The sequence below is a fragment of the Crinia signifera genome, chromosome 1 (genome assembly GCF_055691185.1).
Source record: "Crinia signifera chromosome 1, ASM5569118v1, whole genome shotgun sequence".
NCBI lineage: Eukaryota > Metazoa > Chordata > Amphibia > Anura > Myobatrachidae > Crinia > Crinia signifera.
Genome location: NC_139217.1, coordinates 309,830,027 through 309,848,980, shown reverse-complemented (window position 1 = coordinate 309,848,980; position 18,954 = coordinate 309,830,027). Strand labels below are relative to the sequence as shown.

General features: G+C 42.8%; 1 long non-coding RNA gene across 1 annotated transcript in view; it reads left to right on the top strand.

Moving 5' to 3' along the window:
• The window catches only part of LOC146029066 (uncharacterized), a 32,798-nt gene extending 15,238 nt beyond the window's left edge, over positions 1 to 17,560 (top strand). Inside the window, exon 3 of the long non-coding RNA XR_014455304.1 lies at positions 17,381 to 17,560. This is a non-coding gene — a long non-coding RNA (uncharacterized LOC146029066). The remainder of the gene's footprint in view (positions 1 to 17,380) is intronic.
• Positions 17,561 to 18,954: the final 1,394 nt, after the last annotated feature.

The following is an 18,954-nucleotide window of genomic DNA, read 5'->3' as shown; positions in this document are numbered from 1 at the left end:
ACACAAGCATCATGTGTTTGCATGTATGAGCTTGCAGGAAACCACTCCCCATATCCACCCTCAAACCCTACCTCCCAACTTTGATGTTCCCTGAAGAGGGACACAGGTGCAAATTAGGGGGCGTGGCTATCCAGATAGGGGTCATGGCCTGGTCTCACGTCTTCACCCCCGTTTTGCCACTGTGGGGGCATGGCCCAGAGGCTCTGTGAACCTCTAGCCATGCCCCCAGCCCCCCTGGATGCAGGAATGTGCACAGCATCTATTCACCGCTGCTCAGCAGCTGACAAGGGGGACTCCCAAGAGCCATCCCTTGGGTGGGATGCGGGAACGTCCTCCAAAAACCGGGATGTTCCCCCTTTAAACGGGACTGTTGGGAGGTATGCTCAAACAGTCACTTCCTGTCAATCACTTCTCCATGAATCCTCTCTGCAGACGAGATCGCAGCAGCACTTGATGAAGTCGGCTCTGAATTAACAAACACAACTCCAAGGTGAATGCAGTAATACTGATCCTATATAAATATTTCCTGTAACCCAAAAAAACAATCACAGGTTTATTGAACACCGAATAAATTCAGCAGCTGCATTTATTTTATGCGTCTTCACCGCAAGTTGTAATCAATAATTAGAAAGCAAGCACTAAATTAGCCTAATAATGTTCATTAGCGGCTAATGAAAGTGAGACTTTATATGGTTATTATAAAAAATCTGTCATCTCCAGCTCCCTCCTGCTATCAGCAGAACAATCCTATTGTTCGTAGGGTGATGCATGCTCTTCAATTCCCAGCAGAAGACACAAGCACAGCTTATCCTCTTGGAAGCAATAGTTAACAGAAAACCAATAATGTATTTCCTTTCAGGCAGTGTTGTTCTTATCGTTTTTTCATATCCTCCTAAGAACTTTAACAATATGCAGAAATCATAGCTGTCTTACAGATTCGCTGCAGGACTGACCTCCCCTGACAGTTCTTAAATTATTCAGCTATCAAGGGCCTGCTAAACATTAAATTAAGCATCCACTCTCCTCTGTCCTAAGCCATTAAGTTATGCAAATGCACAGATAATGGGGCATATGACAGCTGGAGGCATTAATCAAGCAGCTCTGTCTCTGGGCTGTTGTTATGTAGAAACCACATCTGCCAACAGACAGAACAGCCACAATTAGATCTCACTTAGAGGAATGAGAACGTACTACCTAGATCTCTATACTTCTGTTACCTTGTAGACCCAGCATTAAATAAGGCACTGGGGAGAAGACTTCTCTTACACAAACAACACGTGCGCACAAACATATACGTTATATGTCACGGATCTCATTTATTACACCGAGTTCAGGAAGAATGAGGGTTTACCTGTAATTATAAGATGCAAGCCAGGCTTGTCAAAATGAGCAACTTGCTGTTTACAAGCCAGTGGTGCTTCTGCTCCCATTAGAGCCTGCCTGGGCTTCTGCGCTTGTTTTTGTAACCGATGCTCGGCTTCATGAACAAAACAAACAGGCTACAGATTAGATTACGTAAACTTGGCAGAAATGGCAGGAATCAGGTTATCTCTAGTGTGAATTTAAAGTTGTAAATAATAATAATCCAAAGTTTGCAAAATAGAACTTCCTGTTGTTTTCACAATATATTTTTATTGTTTTCAAATTTGCTTACATTTAAAGGGGTCGATCCTATTAACCCCGAAGGGTGCGAGTTGCTGTTTTGGTGCCATTTTCATGCTGAAAACGGCACCCACATTAAGCCTATCCCACACCCTTCGCAGGGCCGAATTTGCTGAAAATTGCTTGCACCCCTATGTGTATCCGTCTCATACTGGGTGCTGCTGCTGTGATCTGTGCTGGGTAATGGTGCTGTGCTCAGAAAGGGGTCTTGTGCTTAAAGTGGTGCACTGCTGGGAGAAGAGTGCTGTGCTGGGTGAGAGTTGCGTTTGCTAGGAGAGGGGTACTCAGTGGTTGGTGATCCATACCTCCCAACATTGGTTGCAGCAGAGGAGGCGTGCAGTGAAGCCCAAAATTAGGGGCCTATGCATGCGGTGCTCCCATGAGGCCACGCCCTCTGTTTTCACCGCTGTTGGGGGCATGGTCAGCTTTGTTAGAGCTGCTGGCCATGCCCTCATACCCTTTCTGCAGTGACTAGACACTGTACGCATGCGCACAGGGTCTATTCCTCGATGTTCTGCTAAGCAGAGCAATGGGTACCAGGGGGGACTTCTAACTGCCCCCCCCCCCCAACCCCAGCAGTACACAGCCTGTCCTGGGTGGGACATGGGCCTGACCCAAAAAACAGGATGGTCGTGCAAAGATCGTGACAGTTGGGATTTTTGTGTGATCTATTCTGGACGATGGGTGCTGTACAGTGAGTGAGGTGTAGGGTATAAGGGACTTTGCCCTTAACTCTGTTTATGTTTTAAAAGAATTGGCTAATTTGGTCTACAGCAAATTGGTCGACAATCATTAGGTCAACACCATTGGGTCGACATGGGGATAGGTCGACATGGGTCAAGGTCGATATGGTTCTAGGTCAACATGGCTTTAGGTCGACAGGTCATTAGGTCGACACAAGCATTAGGTTGACATGGTCTAGGTAGACAGTCAAAAGGTTGACATGGGGTATTTCACTGGTTTTTCACTGTTAACAGTGTACTATGAGGGGAGAGAGATGCAATGTGGTTGGGGGGTCTCTGGTTACACTGGTCAATACAAATTTTTAGTCTGGGTTATACATTTCTGATTTTTATTTCTTGCACATAACTACCGTACTTAAAAAAAATAGTTTTACCTGAAAAGCTTTCTCATGAAATTATGTATTTTAAGAAAATTTCCCTATTTGCATTCCTTTATTGTATGTAAAACTAAAACAAATTTTTGTTATGAATTTGAATTACTTGTATTTACAATTTTTGCTAAACAAACAACTATTTTTCGATATAGAGAATCAGGAAAAAAATATTTTTGTTGACCTTTGTTATCTGCTGAGGGCACCAGTCAAAATATTGCATAGAGTATCAAAGTGGTTACATTTTTCTAGTGAGTTTATCTGTCATGGACCTACCAATCGCTTCTCCAGATACGTCAATCTGAGTAGCATCGGCCGTGACATGGACACACGGGGTCATACATGTACAGTCACTGCCATCAGCAAAAGACCAGTTTTAGCTTTCCGCTTGCAAGGTACACTTGTGCTTGCACCTGAACACACAATACAATATATAAAAAAGTATAATGTCGGCCAATAGACGTTGGGTCATAAGTAACACAGATTTCAGAACTGGAAATTATTTATTTCCAAGAATACTTCAGAGCTTTACTTACAAAAATGGTTACAAAGATGGTTAATACATTTTAAGAATACACACAGACTAGTACAATCTCAAACAATATAAAAGAACTAAAAGGACAGAAAACCTAACTCACTTACTCAAACGATCTTAGGTAATTCTGTTGTGAGAGACTTTCACTGAGTGGGTGGTGTGGTCATTTTCAGCGTGTAGCTGAGGTCCCCAAGAAATGCTATGACATTTTAAGACTGAGAAGCCAGAGTGTTGACAATAAGTGGCAGGTTTTAAAACCACACACACATCCTCTGCAGTTTGGCCTATCACAACATGTTTTGTGGTGTGTTCTAATAATATTCATTATTATTTAAAAAGAAAAACCATATTTCCTCTCTTGCTACAAAAGTATAACCAGCACTAATGTTTTCAGCTGCCACCATAGCGTAAAACTGGGGCAGAAATAGTGTGAGGTGAGTTACAGTAAACAGGGGTGGGGTCCTGGGGTGCACACCAATTGAGAGGTGCGACCCTGCGGAGACCTTTCAGTAGAACTGCATACAAAGTCGCAGGTGCACAAATTAAACTCCCAATTTAAAAATTTTGCAATACAATTTTGCATTTTTAGCGAGGTTCTTCGCTTATTTATGTCCATAAGTAACGGCTTGCCCACCGCGTCCAGGTGACCTCATTAGTCGGGCAAGTCCCTAACATTTTGGGGGGTACAAATCTAGGGCACAGGGCACCCCAAAATGGTGCAGCCGAGTGACCCCAGGGCAACACAAGACTGAAAGAAATATATAGTGAAACAAAGTGAGGATAGGTTAGTGAGAGAGGCTGCTAAAGATGGCAGGGCTAAGTAAGTGAGAGGTAAAAAAAAAGAGATAAAGTAGTGAGAGGTGAAGTAGTGAGAGGTAAAGGTGAGAAATGAATTACATTGAAATAAAACACACAATAGGGATGAAAGTGAAAATGAAAATAAGTGTTAATTTGTGTTGCTCCTGAGGCCAAACAGCCACACCAGTCCAGGGGGGCCCACAACCCAGAAATGCACCCCCCCATCTGATAATCCATTAAACATTTGTGCAGGTCTCACCTTGCTCTGCATGCAGTCTAAGAAATGTCAGGAACCTAATTAAAACCAATATATAGGACAGGTGGGTGTGGGTGCAACCACCAGGCGCAGAAGGGGTCTCTGGCCTTCTAATGTGTATGGAAATACACGGCATTAGATATACAGGGGTGGGGTCCTGGGGTGCACACCAATTGAGAGGTGCGACCCTGCGGAGACCTTTCAGTAGAACTGCATACAAAGTCGAAGGTGCACAAATTAAACTCCCAATTTAAAAATTTTGCAATACAATTTTGCATTTTTAGCGAGGTTCTTCGCTTATTTATGGCCATAAGTAACGGCTTGCCCACCGCGTCCAGGTGACCTCATTAGTCGGGCAAGTCCCTAACATTTTGGGGGGTACAAATCTAGGGCACAGGGCACCCCAAAATGGTGCAGCCGAGTGACCCCAGGGCAACACAAGACTGAAAGAAATATATAGTGAAACAAAGTGAGGATAGGTTAGTGAGAGAGGCTGCTAAAGATGGCAGGGCTAAGTAAGTGAGAGGTAAAAAAAACGAGAGATAAAGTAGTGAGAGGTGAAGTAGTGAGAGGTAAAGGTGAGAAATGAATTACATTGAAATAAAACACACAATAGGGATGAAAGTGAAAATGAAAATAAGTGTTAATTTGTGTTGCTCCTGAGGCCAAACAGCCACACCAGTCCAGGGGGGCCCACAACCCAGAAATGCACCCCCCCCCCCATCTGATAATCCATTAAACATTTGTGCAGGTCTCACCTTACTCTGCATGCAGTCTAAGAAATGTCAGGAAATTAATTAAAACCAATATATAGGACAGGTGGGTGTGGGTGCAACCACCAGGCGCAGAAGGGGTCTCTGGCCTTCTAATGTGTATGGAAATACACGGCATTAGATATACAGGGGTGGGGTCCTGGGGTGCACACCAATTGAGAGGTGCGACCCTGCGGAGACCTTTCAGTAGAACTGCATACAAAGTCGAAGGTGCAGGTGCACAAATTAAACTCCCAATTTAAAAATTTTGCAATACAATTTTGCAAAATTGTATTGCAAAATTTTTAAATTGGGAGTTTAATTTGCACCCACACCCACCTGTCCTATATATTGGTTTTAATTAGGTTCCTGACATTTCTTAGACTGCATGCAGAGCAAGGTGAGACCTGCACAAATGTTTAATGGATTATCAGATGGGGGGGTGCATTTCTGGGTTGTGGGCCCCCCTGGACTGGTGTGGCTGTTTGGCCTCAGGAGCAACACAAATTAACACTTATTTTCATTTTCACTTTCATCCCTATTGTGTGTTTTATTTCAATGTAATTCATTTCTCACCTTTACCTCTCACTACTTCACCTCTCACTACTTTATCTCTTTTTTTTTTACCTCTCACTTACTTAGCCCTGCCATCTTTAGCAGCCTCTCTCACTAACCTATCCTCACTTTGTTTCACTATATATTTCTTTCAGTCTTGTGTTGCCCTGAGGTCACTCAGCTGCACCATTTTGGGGTGCCCTGTGCCCTAGATTTGTACCCCCCAAAATGTTAGGGACTTGCCCGACTAATGAGGTCACCTGGACGCGGTGGGCAAGCCGTTACTTATGGCCATAAATAAGCGAAGAACCTCGCCAAAAATGCAAAATTGTATTGCAAAATTTTTAAATTGGGAGTTTAATTTGTGCACCTGCGACTTTGTATGCAGAGTTACAGTAAACCACATTGCTAAAGAAATGCTTTCTGCCTACGAACCAAACTAAGGCATTATAATGGAGACTCTCTGCAGACACTGCCAGTGAACAAGAACCATCATTGGCTTACCTGCTCCTGATGGCTGCAGTGGTGTCTTCTGGAATCCCAATGGTCATGCAATCATGCCTTCCAGGGCAGACCTCCAATCCTCCAGCATTACCAGTGAGCATTTCTGCCCATCTTTAACCATAATCCCTAACTCTTCGTCTAGTGCCTTACCCTTATCACCAACCCATAGTCTGACCTCTGCTCACAGCCTAACCTAAATACTCCCACCAGCAGCCTAATCATAATGTTGGCATTTTGACATTTCACCTGTTGACATTCGCACGTTGACATTGACGATTTTGACAGCTTAACTTTTGACCATATTTTGACAGCTCAAAGGCAGCTTTCGCTCCATAGATGACTATGGCATGCAGATGTGTATACAAATGTGCGTCAGACACAGCACACTAGTTGCCCCATCCATGGTGTATGGCTGAGTGTGGCTACATCTGACCCAGCACAGCACCCATCACCAAGCATGACCATGGAGTAGACAGTGGTAGAAGGTGGGTGTAAATTATGGTAGGTGGGTGTAACTGTTAAGGTAGTGCAAGAGTTAATGTATTTTCTTAAATAACTCTCCACAGAGTACATATTGTGGCAGCTGGTAGAAGGCTGATGAAGTTCTCATTCTTTGTCTGACAGACTGACACTCATTGACAAATACTCTGACACAGGGACGTAACTAGAACTTTCTGGGCCCCAAAGCAAAATCTTGAAGGGCCCCCCATTATTGACACTACAATGCCCCTTAGAGGGGCAGGAGAACGAGGGGAGCGAGAAACAAAGAGGGTATCAGGAAAGCGAGAGGGACACACGCACACTAATACCACTTTTAACTACCTGAAATAACCTGGGTTTTTGCATGTGAGCGCACAAAAACCCAGGATTGCAGGCAGTGGAAACGCTCCCAGTTGAAATATGCTGCGTCCAGATGATTTAATCCGTTTTTCAATCTGGGAAGCAAGTGGGGTTAAACACTGATTCAACCTGGCTCGCGGTGCAGTCTATGCGACCCGACACCCAGAGGTGTAATGTGGAGCCATGGTGCTAAGAACAACCTCATTTCACCCCCCTTTGTGCGTTCGACGTGGTGGCATACTTGACAATTCCATACACTCCCCCTGTAGATACACATACCTCCCGACCAAATACATATATACAAGCCTCCTATACAGACAAATAGCTGCCAATATACATTCATACACAACTTCTGTACATGCATATACCTCCTATTTGCATATATACACATACACCCTAATATACATAATGTATATACACCCTCCTCTACATGCACATACCCCTCCCTATATACAGCCTCCTGTACAATAGTGACCACACACATATTATATATATATATATATATATACCCACATCATAACTATACACACCATATGCATATATACACATACCCTACCAAATATAAATATATACAGCCTCCTTTACAATATATACCTCTCCTATATATGCACGTAGCACAAAACATACACATATACACCTCCTTTACATAAAACTCCCACTGATCCATGTGTGTGTGTGTGTGTGTGTGTGTGTGTGTGTATATATATATATATATATATATATATATATATATATATATATATATATATCCTTATGCAACACCACCTCCCCACAATAAACATATATACACCCTAAGTACTAAACATATAAGGGGTGCATGTGTATACACTACAGCAGCCAGGAACAACTCTCCGACTCACCCAAGAACTAAGTGAAGCAGAACAGGTTTGTGAGGGGTTATTCTCTGCGATATCACCCAGCGGGCTGCCTCTGCGGAGCTCATCCCTAGTAAGCATTATATGACTCCTTGCTTTGTAAAGGCACATGGAGAGGAAATGACATGACACCATGTGGGAGGCTAGGTCAGGGGAGGAGCTGCAGGATGCTGTATTTACGGGGTTTCCAAAACAACACCCCTGCCTGCTGCAGGACCCGCTCGTAGAATCTAGGAGGGAGAGCCGCCCATAGCTGCAGTGTGTGCGGGCACCACCGCTGGTATAGTGAGTGACTCGATCATTCATCTGCAATAGTTTTTTCTGCCCCCTCATCAGTCCCGGTCACACACTACTTAGCCAGCTGCATTGCGCCGATCCTGGCAGCCGCATGGTTTTCTGGTGGGGGGGGGGGGGGGGGGGCGCGTCCATGCTGGAAGAGACTGGGGAGTGGGGACGGATGGTGGGCGTAATGAGCTGCCCGGGCCCTCCGGGTGAGTGGCCGTTGCCCGGGACAGCTGCACCCCCCTGTCGGCGGAATGTAGACTGTTGGTTACCTGGATGAGAAGAGATTAGAAGAGATGAGAAGTCAGTTCATTCAGGATAAGCTGAAGATATGTCTAGAATGCCGGTATAACGCTGCAGTGTTTAAATGAAGCTGCCCTTTAAAATTATGCCCTTCTAATATTGTGCACACAGCAATACCATGCACACAGCCTATGCAAAGCTAGGCTTCCAACTTTGTGGCAACAATTTGGGGAAGACCTTTTTCCATTACAACATGACTATGCCCCAGTGCACAAAGTAAGGACTATAAAGATATGGTTTAATGAGTTTTGTGTAGAAGAACTTGACTGGCCCACACAGGGTCCTGACATCAACCCCATTGAACACCTATGGGATGAACTGGAACAGAGTTTGCGAGCCAGGTTCCCATGCAACATGAATGGGCACAAATTCCCACAGAACACTCTGGAAGCTGTTATAGCTGAAAAAGGACGACCAACTCCATTTTAAAGTGTATGTGTTTAAATGTAATAGTCAGGTGTCCAAATATTTTGTCCTTATATTGTATCTCTCTTAATTGCTTACATTTATTGCCTCCGTCTTTGAAGTCTAGCATCTCCTGACTGCCCCTGTCTCCTTCTACCACCCATTCCATTGCTAATAACTAAACAACATGAACTTAACTTAAAAGGCTCTTTGTTATTCCGTCCTTTATTTCAAGATGCTGACATATCTGGGATTGAAACCCATCATCTGTGGCACTGCATTCATTCTATTCATGAACTATCTGACCATGCATACAGAGTTAGAGAATTCTAAGTATTTGAAGCTCACCATCACCTCATAAAAAATGATCAGCATTGAAGCTGAGCAGATCTATGTAGTGTGTGGCTGGAAGGGATTGGATGTGTGACTGCACACTACATAGATCTGCTCAATTGTAATGCTGATTATTTTTAACATAGCTACATATATGGAGGGCAGCGACTTATTGCCAACTCTGAATTGGGAAGTCAGGGAGGTAAATGTAATAGGGAGTTTGTAAATATTTGGCTCTTTAAAAATATGGCTATTCTCAGACAAAATCCTGCACCCGGGCATATCTCTGAACAATGTGCTGAAGATTGTACATTACTTTGTGGTTCATGTAAGCCAATTACATGTTATTCTCTTTGTCCTTTTAATTAACAACCATACTAATTCAAGTGAAAGCACCTGCAAGCGACCCTTGGCAAATGAACAGTTTAGCATACAGTGTAACCATTTCATATAATTCAGGTAATACACAGCATACAGTATACTAATGCTTGTAAAATCAGGTTTGTCCTGTGCTTTCTTACATTAGTCTTTGATTCCCTCTTGTGGACAAAGTGTAAATTAACCACAACAAATCATGTATTAATACATTACGTTTTTACATCTATACCAATTTTGGGGTACAAGTTTCAAACCTTAGAGAGAGATAAAGTACCAATCAATCAGCTTCTAACTGCCATTTTACAGGTTGTGCTTGAAAAATTACAAGTAGAAGGTGTTAGGTTGGTACTCTCTCCAAAAGCTTTGATATTTCTCCCCAATTGTCTTATAAAATGTATACCAATTTATTTTACAGGTGAGATAAAGTGGTATGCTTCTACGCTTGCCACTGGAATGCAGTGGGGTGTTCAAAAGACGGTATGGTGATTTAATTGTAAGCTATGCGGAGTATATTTGTGTAATTACAACTATTTCCAGACTGACCTTTTGTGCCAAGTATACGGCTGCGCAAATGTACACTAATAATGACGATGGCTTCTAATACTGTATATGAATATGCACAATTAATTCTGTACATACAATGGGGGAGCAAATGTTTTATACTATGCATTTATGTATTATTTCATTAATGTGTGTCAGGTTAGTAAGCTAGCTAAAACATTTGTCACAAAAAAGGATGATATTGGCTCCCCCCTCCCACTCTTATACGTGTCTTAAACCCTTTCAAGATCTATTATTTATCACATTTAAATTCTTGTGACAAACATAACGTCATGTGATGAGATTAGAATCACTGACTTAGACTTTTTCTGTACTGTACATCTGTCGTACTCTCTGACATTGATGTTTGCATCAAAGTCATTCATTAATGTATGCATGTGGTTTATTTTCACCCTTGACAATACTGTTTTGGAACATAATCTTCCCGTCACTAATGAAATCCCAGATTTAGAATACATTACACCTGCTTTTGGCTAAAAGATTTTTTATGACAGTTAGGGCGGGATGCTATATAGCAGAAATGCGGTAAAAACCCCGTTTTCGGGGTTTCTACCGCATTTCTATATGCTATATGGCGCCTCCGCAGTGTCAGCGCTGCGGAGGGAATCGCCAGCTAAAGCTGGCGAATCCCTGCAGAAGCCTATGGGCTTCTTACCGCAGCGCTGTTTGAGGGATCCGTCACGGATCCCTCCCAGCGTGCCCTGCGGCCGGCGCCGGGGTCTGCGCATGCGCAGATGGACTCCCGGGTCACAGACCCGGAAGTCCAGCGCCGGCACCGCATCGCAAGGGACAGCTCTTACCGCAAGAGCTGTCCCTTGCATGAATAACGGCATATGTTATAGCATATGCCGTTATTAAAAATGCGATGTCCGGCGAAGGGGGGCCGCGGATGTTATAACATCCGACAGGTAATTTGTAATTAAGTTTCTCTGAGGAAAAATAAAAATGTCTTGCTCATACTAAATGTTGTTAAGGCAGGGTAATGTAGCTTTGATTTTTAAAGTATAGGAACAATCAAATAGTGCAGTAATATACTGTAACTGGACATCATTTTGCACCCCTACCTTGATGTAAATGTGAATAAAGTTAATCGTACAATAAGAACAGAAGTTATGAAGAGAGTCAGGCGTTTTTCACAATTTTAGTCTGGTGGTGAGCATGGGATATCCTAACAAAGCCTGTTTTTTTCAGCTACAAAATTCCCGCTTGTGGGTGATAACAGATGGGATCTGGAATAAGTTCCCATACCCATGTGTTAAAGCAGATGTGAAGCCTCAGGCACCGAAAGCATAATCCCTAATAATTGCCGGCATCAGGAGAATATTGGGCCAGCATCGGGGCTAATAGGATAGCCCCGGTGTATTACAGTACATTATGAATACGATGCGACGCGATTTCCCTTGAAATTTCCTTGAAGACAAAATCGCGTCGCATTGTATGGTATACAATGCGACGCGACGCAATGCGACGCGATTTTAACCCATTTTGCCCAATTGTAATCCCGCCCAGGCCACTATGAACGCGAACTCGAAGCGTGGCGAGCGCAGCGAGCCCGTGAGGGGCGGCAGTACGCGTCCTCCGACCTTTTCATACCCCCACTATCCACGTCGGCGTGGAGTTGAGAATATAAAGTGTGGCGAGCGCAGCGAGCCACCGATCCTGAAGCGGCGCGAGTGGACACCTGTGAAGCCCGCGAGGGGACGCGGACACCTGTGAAGCCCGCGAGGGGACGCGGATAGCTGTGAAGGTGTCGGCGTCCCCTCGCGGGGCTCGCCGCGCTTCGGGCTCGCTGCGCTCGCCACACTTTATATTCTCAACTCCACGCCGACGTGGATAGTGGGGGTATGAAAAGGTCAGAGGACGCGTACCGCCGCCCCTCGCGGGCTCGCTGCGCTCGCCACACTTCGGGTTCGCATCATTAGTGGGGTGGCGTTAACAATGGGGGTGGTATTTCACTTTTTGGGGGGTTTTGGGCATTTTTACATTGAAATAAATGTAAAATCAGGTCTCAGGGACCATTTTACATTGATTCCAATGTTAAAATCGGGTCCACTGCTAAAACCGGCTCCTTCTCTCGTCGCATCGCATTGCATGCCATTTGGTTAACACGCGACGCAACGCGATTTTGTAAATTATTCATAATATCTTTAACGATTTCAGTAATATGTAACACATAGTTAGAATAGAAGATGCAATTATACAGACAGGATTTAAAGTAAGTAGTAATTTGACCATTTCTCTAAATGTCAATCTTTAAGGAAAAGGACTGATACAATAGGCCAATCAAGTCTACATTTGAAGTTTAACTTCATTCTAATTTGTTCTATCCAGCTCTTCCCTTTCCTGCAGTTCTTCTAGCTGAATGCCAATGATATCCATATGCTGGGCACAAAAAGAAGGCAGAGTCAGCTGGCATTATAAATATGGCAACATATTTTGAGTTCACGCTGCACAGATCTGATGTTCAGGTACAGCCAACTAGATTGCAAAGGGAGACATTCATCAAAGCTACTGTAGTGCAAAGGAAAACCATGACAATGAATCAGATGTTCTAAACTGTACTACAATAATGATAGGCAGAATTTGTTTGCTTTGGGCGACATCATACTTGTCTTGTTTATTTGCTTTTATTAAGGTCCCAAAATGTAATCCTGGCCACCCTGGCCTCTATTCCTGGGCCACTGCAAGGTTTGGAAAAAACATTTTGTATCCCAATTGCACACTGAGTGAGAGATATACACATAATAATAAGATAATACAGAGATCTTGGTTGCATATATCTGCGGATATAGGGCTAAGCACCCAGGCCGTACGTCAAGGCGTCTCTGTGTCACTGGGGGTCCCTAATATTGGGTATGGGTCTGGGGTGTGGGCCCTCAACATGCCCGGCACAGGCTGACTACTCCAGGGCAGCACACAAATGAAAGTTAGTAGGGGTTAATAAGAAGCACATAAGTGCTATATAAGAGAGTGAAGGTGTGATTAAAATAATACATACAATGTGATAAGGAAAAACATAGTGCAAGGTTTCTCAGCACCCTTGGCATAGCTTGACCCTAACTGCCCCCCTTACCCTCAATAATTATATAAATGTTCTACTGCTCTTAATGGTTATGCTTTTGATATTTATTTTATTTAGAATTAGAATATTTAATTTATTTAGAATATATATATATATATATATATATATATATATATATATATAGCGGTGTCTAATGTGGAATTAAAACAGCTGTTTTATCTCCAAACGTGCTATAACTAAGAATCTGAGCACCTTGGTCACTAAGGAATTTAGGACCTGATTCAGAGTAGATAGCAACAGCTAAATTGTTCTCAAATGGGCAAAACTATGCTGCACTGCAGGTGGGGCAGATGTAACATGTGCAGAGAGAGTTAGATTTGGGTGGGGTGTGTTCAAACTGAAATCTAAATTGCAGTGTAAGAATAAGGGTGCGCACACACGGGGCGATATATTGCCGGCCGATATATCCCTCAATGCCCCCTTTTCATCGGCGACCAGAAAAGCTCCTGCGACCAGCGATTAGAGCGGGGCTGAAAACGGGAGCGTGCACCCGGCAATTTATTATTATTTATTTACCGCACACTCCCATCACTGGCAATATGGTCGCCAGAGACCATATTCGCAGCAATATCAGCCCCTATCGCTGCCGTGTGTACAGGGCTTTAAGCAACCAGTTTAACATGCACAGAAACAATATAACGCCCAAATGCAACTCTCTCTGCACATGTTACATCTGCCCCACCTGCGGTGCACATGCTTTTGTCTATTAGTCAGGCCCTTCATCCTCTTTACATAAACTGACAACTATTTGATTCTTATTATTTTCTGTTACTGCGCTACAAATGCATCCAATATCTTGTCTCTAATTTCAAGCTTATTGTTTTTAGCTATATCAATTGCCCATATTTATAAGTAGAAAACGAAAGCTGGAAGTGCTGTTGATGTGGTCTGATAGAATGTGCTAGATACTGTAAGTGACAAGTAAAATCATATTGGTTGCTATGGGCAATATCTCACACTTCTAAAAACTCACACCTTAGTAAATTTACCCCATGGCATATCTATTTGTAGCATTTTTGGGTACTTGTGTAGTTTCACGGCGCCAGTATGGTGCCGTGCGTCTGAGTCCTCTTGCGGGGCTCGCTTCGCTCGCCCACGCTGCAGGCTCGGTGGCTCGCTACGCTTGCCACGCTATTTAAAATCAACTCCATGCCAACATGGATAGTGGGGGTATGAACTATCCATATTGGCATGGAGTTAAGTTACTTTTTTTGACATATTTCGTGGCGAGCGTACACCCGGAAGTAGCACGGCGCCATGAAACTACACAAGTACCCATTTTTGTTTGGCTCCAGCTGTCATTAGACAGTTAAACGTGCAAGTGGCAAAAGATTACATATGTCTACATAATAAGCCCCATGATTAGGCTAATGATTCATTATATAAGTTCATGTCCATGTCCATTATTATAACAGTAAATAGTTAATGCAACTTATTGTTAATGTAGTATAGTAATAAATCATTGTAGTTCTCATGGATAATTTATTTATTAACAGTTTCTTATATAGCGCACACATATTCCGCAGCGCTATACAGAGAATAGTTGAACATTCACATCTGTCCCTGCCCCAGTGGAGCTTACAATCTATATTCCCTACCACATGTACATGCACACACAGACATTCTAGGGTTAATATTGCTAGGAGCCAATTAGCCTACCAGTATATATTTTTGGAATGTGGGAGGAAACTGGAGTACCCAGAGGAAACCCACGCAAGTACGGGGAGAATATGGAAACTCCGCACAGTTAGGGCCATGGTGGGAATCGAACCCACGACCTCAACGCTGTGAGGCAGTAATGCTAACCATTACAGCATCGTTACTGCTGCAGCAATCTGTCAGTCATCCCTAAATAAGTAGAAAAACAATGAAAACATTAGCCATAAAAACACTGTGCGGGATTGCAAGTATTAGAATGTCATTAAATGATCCGCTATATGCCATTCATAATGATGCTAGGTCACTGTGGTTTCCATACCAATATGAATATCATTCTAATGAAACCAGTGGTATTTATTTTATTTAGAGTAGACCGTGCTTCCAGGGAGTGTAGGTTTGCCAGCTCTGGCTAATGACTCATAAATAAACTTTACAGCCTGGGAGCTAAATGAATTTCCAAAAAGCTTCTCCAAGCTCCGTTTTCAGTGTGTTTTTCTGACCTTAATAAGATCAAACAAGCATTTTGTTGTTTAAATGATTTAGCTAACAAATGCTCTTGTCTCGGTAAATTGACTGTAAATTATTCAGGGTATTTTCATTTACATTGATTTAATCTTATACTATAAAATCCATCTTGTAGATGAGAAGCAAATGTCACAGCAGAAACGAACTTTAATCATCAATGGTTTGCAGCTTATTGTTCATTTTTTAATCAGTGTAATGCACGTGACATAGTACTTTATTACATGTAAAAGGCTATCTAGAGGTACCCATGTTATGTCACCAGCATGTAGTTAGGGCCAGATTCGGACCTGATCGCCAGGCTGCAAATCTTTGGAGCACACCAATGTCTCCCCCCGCCCCTGTGCATGGCAAAAGCGTTCACAGCCATGCACACAGGGGGAAACTATTCCCAATAAATCACCATCTAATGTTTTTACCCCATGAGTAAGTCTAGACTTACTCTGTGCTGTATTGGCTGCAGTGAGAAGGAGGCCGAAGTCAGCAGCCCTCCCTTCTAAAGGCCGGGCGCCGTCTGCATTTTCCGGGGCACTACCAGAAAACGCCGGCTGTCAATCACCTTGCGAAGGCCAGTAGTGGCTTACTGCACAGGGGGACCCCGCACATAAACACTGCGTACCGTGAGTATGCGCAGTCGTTCAATAATCACTCGGGCTGCGAATTTGAAGTCCAGAGATCAGGACATTTGACTGTCTTTTAACCTTTATGGCTTATTCAGAAAATAAAGCTTTTGATTTTACTTCAAAGTTAGCTAGAAGTGAAATAGTTTTTTTAATAAAAAAAATAATACAATTTAAATGAATTATTCTACTGGTGGTAATGTACACGATAACCTAAATATTAGCACTTTTTAAACCTTTTTTTTTTAATTGAATCTGTTGAAGAGAAGTGAACTCCCAAGTAATGTGAGAATAGCCAATTTCCATAATGCGTAAAACTTTGTTACACAAGAAAAAGGCGGAGGCTCTTCATCCAATGCGCCAGCAACCAAAGCACGGGCCTTCACGAAAAAAACTGTGTGAGTGTGGTTTATCTAATATGTCGAACTGGGGCATAAAGTTCCTGCCGAGGAATGAAGTAATAGAGGCCCTTGTACCCATTTATCACTGGTGTGGTATAGCTCACATACAATGTTTAGGGTGACACAAGCAAGAAGTCGACATGGAAAAAGTTTGATACATCTCAAGATAAGTTTATCAAATTTTTGGGTGTCAATGTCAACACTTATACCGCTTCCTCTCGCATGGTTTGCGTCACTCACCATAGTTCAAGCCAGGTGCCTCACTCTGCTACATTAGGCAATTAGAAGAGGTTGTTAGGTTTAGGTTGTGGGGTACTGGGGGATAGGGTTTAGTATACTCACCTAATCCCTGCGGGGAAGTAGCAACAAAAAAAAAAAACCTATCACTACTTACAATGCCAATTCGTACTAAGGCGCAGATTATTAGAAATGGAGATGATGTCCATAGTAGCCAATGAGATTATACGTACTTATTTAACTTGTACATTCTACAAGATATATGCTAGAATCTGCTTGCTTGCTATGGCCAACATCTCCAATTCTCACACTTTTTTTTTATTTTATTTTATGTATATTTATGTATAACATAACATTTGCATAATGTGGAAATTGAGGATGGGGGGGGGGGGGGGGGAATACACAGACAATGAATGTGTTGGAGATTAGATTCCTACAGTATACCAGAACTGTTGCACGTGAAGACATTTGAATATACAATAATCAGTAGTAGCAAATAAATTATTATTACTTCTTGGGGAATAGTACTGGGGTGAAGACATCAAGCACTCATATTCCAGGATGGAGTGGTAACAAAGCAATTGTTAGTAAGGGAGCAGTCCGTTGGGAACCGCCAGCGAGCTCCCGGGTAGGGCTATTGCATGTAAGATGGAACTCCGCTATATAATACAGAATTTTGAACCAGAATTTTTTTATGTGCCCGCAGGTCCAGAAATTATGCAGAAAGGTGGCTGAATGAGAGCCACACCTTCAGGCACCTGCCCGTTTCCTCGGGGACAAAGTAGCTCCTCTTTTTATGAGACATATAAGCTCTGTGAATCAGTCTGAAGTGGACCTCTTGGAGAGCGGGGGCTTGAAGAATCCTCATAGAGGGTTCAAAGTAATCAAAAATATGTCACCTGTATTATTGGCCAGTCCCGCGACCATGCTTGTCTAGACTGTTCATGTAATATCAATAAAGAACTTTTCTGCAATTCAGTATATATCACTCAAGAATTATTCAAAATCCTGTCAGCCCAAATGTGCAGCAGGGAGTGTGGAGCTGATAAATCGTCTTGGGAGAAGATGACTGAACAAAGTAGTGCAGTTGAATTATGGGGAACAGTGCGTTGCTAGGTAGGCCAAATTTGTCTCTCAGTAGTGAATGATAAAGTCTTTCCCCCAGGGTCGAACACTTGTGAAATTAATTAACCCACACCTTAATAAATATATTGGAATTTGAGATTATTGGCAAATACTTTCTGAAGAATTCAGATGGATGGATCTGTTAGTTCGACAAATACAATGTAGATTCAGAAATCGGTGATACCAGTGTACAGTATATAGGACTTATTCACTCTGAACCCAACTGATGGGTGCGCTCAACAAATACATATTGCTGCCAGTGAGAGGGGTAGGAGAAGTAGAAGTCAAGGGGGCATTGTGTATAGCCTGCGAGGTGTATTTATATTTTTAAAGTGGCAATCATTTACAAGACCAAACTGACCTGGTTTCATCTTGTACTGTAAATGATTGATGCTTTAAAAATACGGGCAGACTAGTAAAAATCCACAAGCCACCTGCAACTCACAGACTATATAACATGCCCCAGTAATGGAAAGGAGACAGGACAAGGTAGTTGGGCCTGTAGAAAAAAATTGCAGCTCATTGTTGACTGATTAGTTATCAGGCAGTGCTGGGTGGACCTTTTTCTACTGCACATGTCCAGTATAGCGCAAGTATGTGTATTGTTTCACATAGATTTATGGGATTCTCGGTGAAGTGATAAAGTGTCTGGTTTTTATCACCGGCCAATCAGCTCCTACCTGTCATTTTTCAAACCAAGCCTGTAACTTCAGTTAGGAGCGGATTGGCCGGTGATAAAAAAAACAGACACTTTATCGTTTCTATGAGCTTAATAAATCTGCCCCTCTGTCACTCACACCTGTCTGCACCTGTTTTGGTAGTAAAGGGCAGAATGGACAACCAAGGTCCTGATTCAGAGGTGATCGCAGATCTGTGACTTCGCAGTTCAGCCAATTATGGAACAACTGACACATGCTAGGTCACCAACAGGCATGCTCAAGTATTTTAGAGGAGGGTCTGTGACCATTCCCACAATCTGTTGCAGAGTTGTGGAAGGGTCAGAGTTACTCACATTTGCACAGAATTATTTAATGGTTCGTGAATAGCGATCCATTTGCAATACTCGGCTTTTTCCTCGCAGTTCAGATCTGAATCAGGCACTAAATACAGAACTGGTCTCTCAATAACAAACACATGAAGACCAGTAAAACTGTG